This window comes from Poecilia formosa, unplaced genomic scaffold (assembly GCF_000485575.1).
Source record: "Poecilia formosa unplaced genomic scaffold, Poecilia_formosa-5.1.2 Scaffold73, whole genome shotgun sequence".
NCBI classification, from domain to species: Eukaryota; Metazoa; Chordata; class Actinopteri; order Cyprinodontiformes; family Poeciliidae; genus Poecilia; species Poecilia formosa.
Window position 1 is genome coordinate 673,842 of NW_006800012.1, and position 9,156 is coordinate 682,997.

A 9,156-nucleotide genomic window follows, 5' to 3' on the forward strand; every position below is an offset into this window, starting at 1 on the left:
AAGGACAAGATCAAGAAAACAATCAGAAACACGTGACATCCGTGAAGGACGTTTTCTTTCTTACTTTAGGAACAAATCTACATTAAAACACTGTTTGTCTCAACACATTTATCACGGTTTGTTCCAACCGTTTTCAGACAAACAAGCTACTTTTTTGGGGTTAATAATTGAAGACTTCTTTGTTAGGTTTAAAGACGTGAGGCTTTAAATGATGCACCACCATAACAATGAGGTTGCAAGAGGCCCTCAAAAGATCACACACACCTCAGGCAGTTTGTCCACAATGCAGCCCATAACAAGCTGCTTTCTCAGCATAATTTTGAGCTCTATATAAAGTGGGAATTTATCATAAATCATCAGAACCAAAAAAACATAGGTGACAGAATTTGATGTTTGACAGAATGTGGTTCATGTTTTGACAGCAGCTTCATTGGTTTTCTCTCTTCTGAACCACAGAAACCTTGAGCAGACATTGTTCAATGTTGAGTGGTCTCTTTGGATAGGATCCAGTAATCTATAGATACCAACAACATATATTCAGAAATTACATCAGGGGCTCTGCAACTCCAAATCGGGAGTGCCTCTGTCCTGCAGCCTCTGGATGCCTTCCTGCACCAACACACCCGAATCAGAAGGCTGAAATACTGCCTTAGCATTTCAGCAAGTTTTGAAAAGTCCTGGTCATTAACCATTCAAGTATTTTGCAGGACAGTAACTCGAGTACTAGAGTTGCAGAGCCAGTAAAGGTTCTCATCTAGAGACAGTCCATCCAACGGATTGATCGACTGTGGTGACCATATCTCGATTTCCCAATAACACAACAGCAGAAGGGGTTTGGTCTTTGGGGTTAAGAATTTCATCAACATGTCTATTAAAGATTAGAACAAACTTTCTTCTCATTTGCTTGTTTTATGAACATGTACTCAATTTGCAGGCTATCTTAGAGAGATTAAGATACCATATCATTTTTTAATGTAACAATGATTCAAAGGCTTTTTTTATGTTGTCTGACAGTTGGGGGACTTGAACTGAACACTGATTATAACTGATAAATGGATATAAATGTTTGTTTACTCTTTTTCAGGTTTCTTTCGGGGGAATAAGACCGTTGGCCTGACCAGGAGATTGGGTTTACCCTGGGTGAGTCATCACTCCATAACGGAGCCAACACTCAAAACAAACTGATAGCACAGTCCTCAGGTCAGATGACCCAATCAGTCCAGCAAAAAGAAATAAAGTGAACATGAAGAAACAGAAGCCTTGGAGCAGAGAACACACCAGCGCCACATAAAACGGTTTATTTCTTCTCCTGTGACTTCATGGTTCAGTATTGTCCTGGTATTGTGATGAGAACTCAGTCTACAGATGGAGGTTTGAGGTTTGGAAAAGACGAGTAGCAATTCAAACATAATGGAAGTTTATGTTTCTTTAAAGTACCATCCATTGAGCTTTCTCTTGACTTTGGTTTTGCAGTTCTTCCTCTTCTCCTTTACAAAAGAACTAAGGTGTTTTTTTCTCTCTTTTTTCTTTTGTAAATCAGACTGACCTCACACACTATTGAGCTCAACAGTGATCATGCTGCCTTTATGATTGTACAATGTGAGGCGTCTACATCTCACCTCACACTTATCAAGCAAATTTAGCCAGAATTCTCTATGGCACTTCTTGTTTCCTTGAACTCGGATTCTGTTTCCTGGAAGGATTATTTTTTTCTTAATGACTCCTTCACAATGTTTTTAACATAGACATTACGGCACTGCACACAATGGTTGGATTCTTTTTTAAACTGACCTGACTGTAAATCGTTTGAAAGTCCAGAATGCAAAGGAACATTCAAAGAAAATTATCTCATATTTTCAAATACGTTTGAAAAAAAAAATAGAATTACATCTCCTCCTCTCATTAAGCATTTATTCATAAAAATGTTAGGATCTGTGTTTTCTGTGTAGCTTTTTAGGTTTTTCTGTTAGTCCAGTTTCCCCTGTGAATCTGTCTTCCCTGTTGATTGCTCCCAGCTGTATCCCGTTCCCTGATTACCTTCCCTGTGTATTTAACCCCACCTGTTGTCTTTGTCTGTGTCGGATCCTCGTCGTGTCTCACGTCTGTCTGTTCCTGTGCTGCCAGTATTTTCTGTTGTTCCTCCTGGATTATCATTAAATAATCTCTTATCATGACTACCTGGGATTCCCGGCGTCTCTCTCACCACCACTCTCAACCACACAGCGTGACAAAAAAAAGGTAAAGAAAATGCAGCGGCCAGTTAGTCAACCTAAACTTCCAAAGAGTTAATGCCTCTCAGATTATCAAACAGATTGAGGAAAGCAGTTGCCATAAAAATACAATTAAAATGCAACCTTTCAGTTATTAGTTGACAGCTGAATTCTAACCAGTGATGTGAATCAACATTCAACATTTTTTTTCCAGTCAAATATATATAAAAAAAAAAACATTCAGAAATGAGTGATGTCTCTCCATGTGCTGTATAAAAGCTGCATGGTGTTCATAATGTCAACAGCTTAATGCATTAGGTTTTCACCTGTTACATGACCTGTGATAGAACAGCTGATGTAGTCGTTTTAAAAAGTGGCTTAAAGTTCAGAACTAGTGCGGAGACAACTTTAACGCAAAACAATGAAGCAAATTGTGGATTTTGTAAATTATTTGACCTCAGCGTAGAATGAGAGCAAACAAATTCCCACCTTCTGGTCCTGCTCTCCGGTCAGCTCCAGCAGCATGTGAAGAGAATTTCATCATCCCGACTGGCCCACTAGCTTCTGTCAGAACTCTCTGCAGACATCTGCAACAAGCAGCAGATAGAGAAAACTGTGCCTCAGATTACCAGCAGATGAACAAAAAGCAAAACAAAAACACAGTTTGCTCGCTTCCACAGGCTTGGGACCCTAATAATGACTCTTGTTTTTAGGGAATTGAGTGTGTTGCCAAATGAGTTGTTTGGATAATTTATCTGTGGAACCCCTCAGGACAGGAAAACTGCTCTAATAACCTCGTGGGAAATCCCTTTGTTCTTCAGTTGCAGTTCTTCCTCTTCTTCTTCTTCTCTTCTGAGAGCATATTTAACAAACGGCAGCGTTATCGGCCCTGATAAGGTTAGCTGTCACATCCAGAAATCTCTCAGTGAAACTTTGTGGTTTATCCACAGCCAAAATTAACATCATTTTATATAATAATGAGACGTAAAATATTTATGTCACAATTAAAGCTCAAATAAAATGTAACATTTTATGAACGTGTTGCATGTAAAAACTTAAATACTTTATTGGCAGAATAATTTGATGTTAAATTGTTAAAACTGTTGTTTTGGTTTATAATTTCATTGTACAGAACTTTATGAACTGATTTTCACCAAAGTCATTGATACAGAAAAGATTGGTCTACACCTGATTGGCTGCGGGTTAACCAATCAGATGTAAGAGTTCTTTTATTACAGTTAAAATTATTACTTAATAAAGAACGAAACAGATGAAATAATTAAATAAAAACTTTAAAATGTGATTTATAATACACAGTGAATTTATTTTTTGTTTTTGATATGGGCAGTTGCCCAGGGCAGCATCAGAAAGGCGGAGCACCCAAAAACAAGAAAATAAAATATCATAGATTTGTAAACTTGTATGCATGTGTAGCGGAGTAAGTTTTCTTTAGTTGTTATTGACTTGTGGGAGATTACATTACCTACTGTCTGCTACAACAACAAAAAAGATAATCTGATCATTTCTTGCATTTTAATTGGTTGGAGTGCAGGAAAAGGAGGGGCCTGCCCAGGGCAACGTTCCTGTAAGAACCACAACTGTGTGCATATTTATATTTCAAGCTTTTAAAGTTAGGCACAGTGATTAATCGTGATTAATCACAGCGCAAGAGAGTGATTCATCTGAATCGACTGACAGCACGAATAAAAACATCAATAACTGGACAGCAGAACTTACAGTCAGGCTTGACAAGAAAATCAGACTATTTCACACCATAAGGAAATGTATAAATTCCACGAGTTATGATTGCAAATCTTCAAGACAGACGGTTCAGTGTACGTCACTACCTTTGACCTCTGAGCAAAAGGAAGAACGATTCTTCAGAAGGACGTTCCTCTGTCGTCTAACCGACATGGGAGGGTTCAGGAAGCGCTGTAGGGGTCAAGGTTAGAGAGATCACACACACACACACACACACACACCTGGCCTCGATGATTAAAAGTCCAGTTCCAATGACCATGAGTGTCCGTTTCTGCTGCACCAACACCTTCCAGCCGCTGCGGTCCGGTAGAGTGTGAACCCTTCTCGCCCGGTTCGAGGGGAGGCATCCAGCCCGTCATCCCCACTGATGGATGAGGAACATTACGGCTCTTGGGGACAGGTGCCACAGACGATTAAAGGCCCCAGCCAGTGGCTCGGAAAAGAATGGAAGTGGAGAGAGGAGAGAGGAAGGAAAAGGGAAACTGTTGCTGCAGAACGAGTAAACACAAACCCTGCAGGGAAAGCAGATGTGAAACGAGCGGCGAGGCGGAGGGGAGGGAGCGGGTGCTGCAGGTAGAGAGGAGACAGATGGCGAGAGTTCTTTTGGTTTTTTGTTGGTTTTTTTCTTCTTCTTCCTGCATTTAGATTCTAACTGTGACAACGCAACTACTGGTGTAACAAAACCAGCGATCACACAATGTGACCGTCTTTTTAAGAGGTGCAGAAACACGTTGCTTTCAGCCATATGCATTTTTTGGCAACTTCTGTAGTCTAAAATTAATTAATTATGGAACACGCTATTTTTTTTTTCACATTGACTCACATTACAGCCACAAGCGCCAGAATTTTATTCAGTATTATTATGATTGACCCAAATAAAATTGCACATTATTGAGAAATATATTTAAAAAAAACTGAGACATGTTTGTTTTTTCTTTTTTTTTTTTTTTGGAAAAAGCATCTCTCCAGTCAGCCAGTTATTTATCTAGTAATTAGATACAGTGATCCACCTACGTCTAACTTATTCTCAGTAATGTTTCTATTGACCGTATAAATGCACATTAAAATTAATTTGCTTTATCGAAACACTTAAATAAAAAACAAAAACAAAAAAAAAAACACTTTTTTCGATAAAAAGCTTTCCCGCCAACTTGAGGTGGTTTTTATTGACCATGTGGAAATAGTTTATTTTGGAAAAACTGGCACGAAAACACTTTTTCCTTGTCAATCGAGACACATGATCAACAGCTGGCTGTTGCCTCTGGTAGAAATCACAAAGAAGAAGGTGACAGGAAGTAGATGGAGGATGATGGTGCGGCGTGCTTTCTATTACGTCAACAAACTTATTCACGTCTGATTTTAAATGCGTTTCTTATTTGGTGGAAACATGGTGATTGTGCAATTGTGTTTTTTTTACATTAGTGGAATATTGACAAAGTTTTAGAAAATGCAGCTACTGACTGGGGCAGGGTGTGTGGAAAAGTCCTAGGGCTATGAACACTTCCAAAATGCACTAACAATATTTACTATACAACGTAAACAATTATTGCATTGCCTCCTCTATATCCGGTTCACTTTTCTGCTAGTTGTACTCACAATTCATCGGTTTACTGTACATTTTGAACCACTTTGTAATATACTCTGTTCACCGAGTTAGATGCAATCATTTCAAGCTGCCACTGGGTCTAATGGCCCCCTAACAGTAAGGAGAATAGTTTACTATTACATTAAGAATAACGACATTTGTCCCCTGATGACTGCAAATCCAAAAACCTGAGTTTTATTTGACGTGAAGCAAATAAGAGCGGAATCAAGCAGCATTCGCTGTGTCATTTCACCCAAGGGAGCCTCCAATGCCAAACAACAATTGCAGAACTAAAAAGGGAGGCTTGCTGCAAAGGTAAACGTGACAAAAATAATCAGCGCGCTGCTCGTTTCCATTATCATTTCTGATCATGAAGAATGTTCTGGGGGCGTTCTGATGATCGGGAGGCGATAGGGACGGAGGAATCAGCATTCTACCTGGAGCGCCCACTCTTTCTTGATGCCAAGTTTAACAAACCGAGTGTGGAATTGAATCTCCGCAAAACCAAGACAGGGAATAATGGGCTCTGGGTTATAGGATGGAGCTATACTTTAGGTTTCATCTGCAGAGTAAAACGTACTGCCATCAACGTGGGAGAAAAGGGATCGGAGTAGGGAGCAATGTCTGCCTCTGCCTCACCAGTGATTATCTGGAAATTGCCTTGACATTCAGCTATAATTTTCTTTGTAATGACTGGAAATAGCTGGGGATGAATCCTCCCAGATTGCTATGTTATCAAAAATTGTCTGTGAAAAACAACGTTTTCACATTTGCAAACAGCGCGGGCCCTACCTCTTCATCAAACTGCCCCACTGTCCTCCACTTCCACCCCTAGTACTCCTGAAGCCTTCGTGGTTTTGTTTTTTTTCCCCTTCAGAAAGACCCAATCCATCAGTGTTTACTGCTACAATGTTTAATGTTTGCTCATCTGCTTACCCATAATCCCTCTGCACACATCCCGTCTCCTTCTTGGCCTCTCTATTACTGCTGTGTTGTCGTCGGCGGATTAACTCTTCTGAACTTCTGAAGGATGATGCAGAGCTCCGTCTACCAGTCATTTCCACCACAATGTTCCTTTTACGACAACAGAGAATGAACTGCATTGTGCAAAGTTCTACTAACTCATGTTTTTGGAGTAAAATATGTATAAATGAGATCCAAGATGTCCACATACGTCTAGGCTGAATATGGTGTGAAAGTTTAGTCAGCAGAAGTTTAGTCTTCGGCTCATCTAATTCCTTGTTCAAACAGGAAGAGTTTGAAATTCTCTGCTCATTTTCATAACCGTCTGTCTTCACATGATGATGAAAAAATCTGAGATGTGACAGGTTCGGTTCTACAGGGTGTGATATTGAGCCACACGGCAAATACAACACAACACATACGAATAGATGTCGCTCAAGAACAGTCAGACTCGCAAAATCCCTTGAGATGAAACGTGAGTTCAGAGGAAACAAACATGGCCGACGAGGAATCATCAACGGCGAATGTTTTAAACAGAAAAAAACAAAAGACAAAAAGACGATCTGTATTCAGGATTCCTCACTGTGTTTGTAGCATTTTTGTACAATCTGCTCTGTCTCCTTTTGTAGAAATCATTACTGTTGCGTCTCTGGTTGTCCAGGTGAAGACTGAGACATTTATTCTCCTCCACTTTTTCTCCCTTGGAAATAGTGATCGCCTACTACTACTTATTCTCTTCCAGCAAAATTAAGAGCATAAAATAAACTTTAGGTGGTTGTTCACTTAAAACCTATGCATTCCACCTAATTATAATGAAAGCCCTGTTCCTCCTGCTTTAGTCCATGTCTGATAGGTTGTCATGTGGGTTTCTGCTGCCTCTTGAAAGTGTCCCTTTATTAGTGAATCCATGCAGATAGCGCTCAGAGCCTCTCGGCAGCTTATCTGGGTTAGACTGTTAATTAGCACGAAGCCCGGCAATTACACTCAAATATCGTGAGCAACAAAGACACAAAAGATGGGCCCCATACCTACCCCCTTCCACACCCCGCTGCACTCCGGCCGTAAAGCAAGACCAGCTCCCACAAATGACACTAAAGCAGAGAGAGAAGAAGGAAGAGAGGACTTTTAAGCAACGTGAAGGCGAAACTTGGATAAGAGTCTGCCGTCGTTTTTAATTGGTTTGTCTCTCCTGAGAGGAGCTCCAAATATGTGAGGTTTTAAGATGTTCAAACTTGTGCTGTACATGTGTCTTCATATGCAATGTTTGTATATATATATAGGAAGAGTCAGAATGTGTGCAGATAAATGGCTGCAATTGTTCACATGCAGCTATGGAGCGCTGCTTGTAAAGTCACACAATCAGAAAATGAGCACTAATAACGGATCACTCAGCCTGTCATTGAGAAATAAAATGGAGGGATCATTTTCCTAAGTCTTAGTTTCAACATGCTATTCATTAGCTTATAAATTTCACAGTTGATTAGTAACCTAAACATTTAGTTTACCAACTAAATATTTATTTCCAAACCAAGTAAAACTGAGCTAACTATTTAATTCAAAGATGAATACAACTAAATATGTAGTTCTGAGCTAGCTAAGTAGTTAGCTTTTTAACGAGCTAAAAACTTAGCTAAATTTAGCTAAATATCAGCTAAATATTTAGAGCTAATTATGTAAGTGGTTAGCTACATTTTAGTTTTGAAATAACATCAAGTTACATAGTAGGGAGACTAATGAAATATTTAGATTGAACCTAAGTATTTAGCTTGCTACAGAGTGCCTCCATATGTGCAAATATTTAGCTTGCTAGCAAAACATTTAACTTGAAATTATGCCTTTTATAAATTATGCCTTTTATAAAGGAATGAGTAATACGGTGAACATTTGACCAGCTGACAAATGGACCCCCATATGTTTCTTGTATGACAGGCTAAACAACCCAAATTATTGCTGATATATTTTGACTGTGTAGCTTTACAAACGGCACCCCGTGTGCAACAAGCTAGCATAGATCAAACTCTAAAACTGAAGATCTTGATCTTTCCATCGGTCATGATTTTTTGTGAAAAGTTATACTCATTTATAAACTTAAAGACGCTCACATTGCTTAATCTCAGCTGCAAACAAATATCCAAATAGAAGTTGATAATCATGTTACTCTAAACCAGCACTCGTTGTTTCGAGCTTTCTTCTGAGAGCAAGGTTGTGAAGGTAACTGGTAGGATGTTAAAAAAAAAAGCATTCAGATCTAAATCTCTGACAGTCATCTATCTATCTTAGAGAAACACTGTAATAAAAACAGTCTGTTTCATCTGAGGACTCTTCAGCATGATAGATAAATAGAAAAAAAGCATCAGTCAGAGGTAGTTCACACAAAATGTTACATCACATTTAAATCAATGAAAATTTATCGTACTTTAATGACAACTCGCTGAAGAAAGCTACTTCCATTTCTCTAATTAGGTCTGTTGGTTGTAAATACGGTTGACTGATTGTGCTTTGACAAAAACATAAATAATCTGCAGCGTGTTTGAAAAGAAGCCAGACGATAAAAATCAAAGTTCCACAGCAGTTGAACTGAGCCGTATTTGTCTGTTTTATCAAATGGATATTTTGAGAAGTTTTTTTTTTTTTTTT

General features: G+C 39.0%; 1 long non-coding RNA gene across 1 annotated transcript; it reads right to left on the minus strand.

Moving 5' to 3' along the window:
- Window positions 1–1,964: 1,964 nt before the first annotated feature.
- LOC107836670 (uncharacterized) lies at window positions 1,965–5,223 on the minus strand. The gene is made up of 2 exons (XR_001662612.1): window positions 4,193–5,223; window positions 1,965–2,797 (listed from the first exon to the last, which is right to left on the minus strand). It is a non-coding gene; the product is annotated as an uncharacterized LOC107836670 (long non-coding RNA).
- Window positions 5,224–9,156: the final 3,933 nt, after the last annotated feature.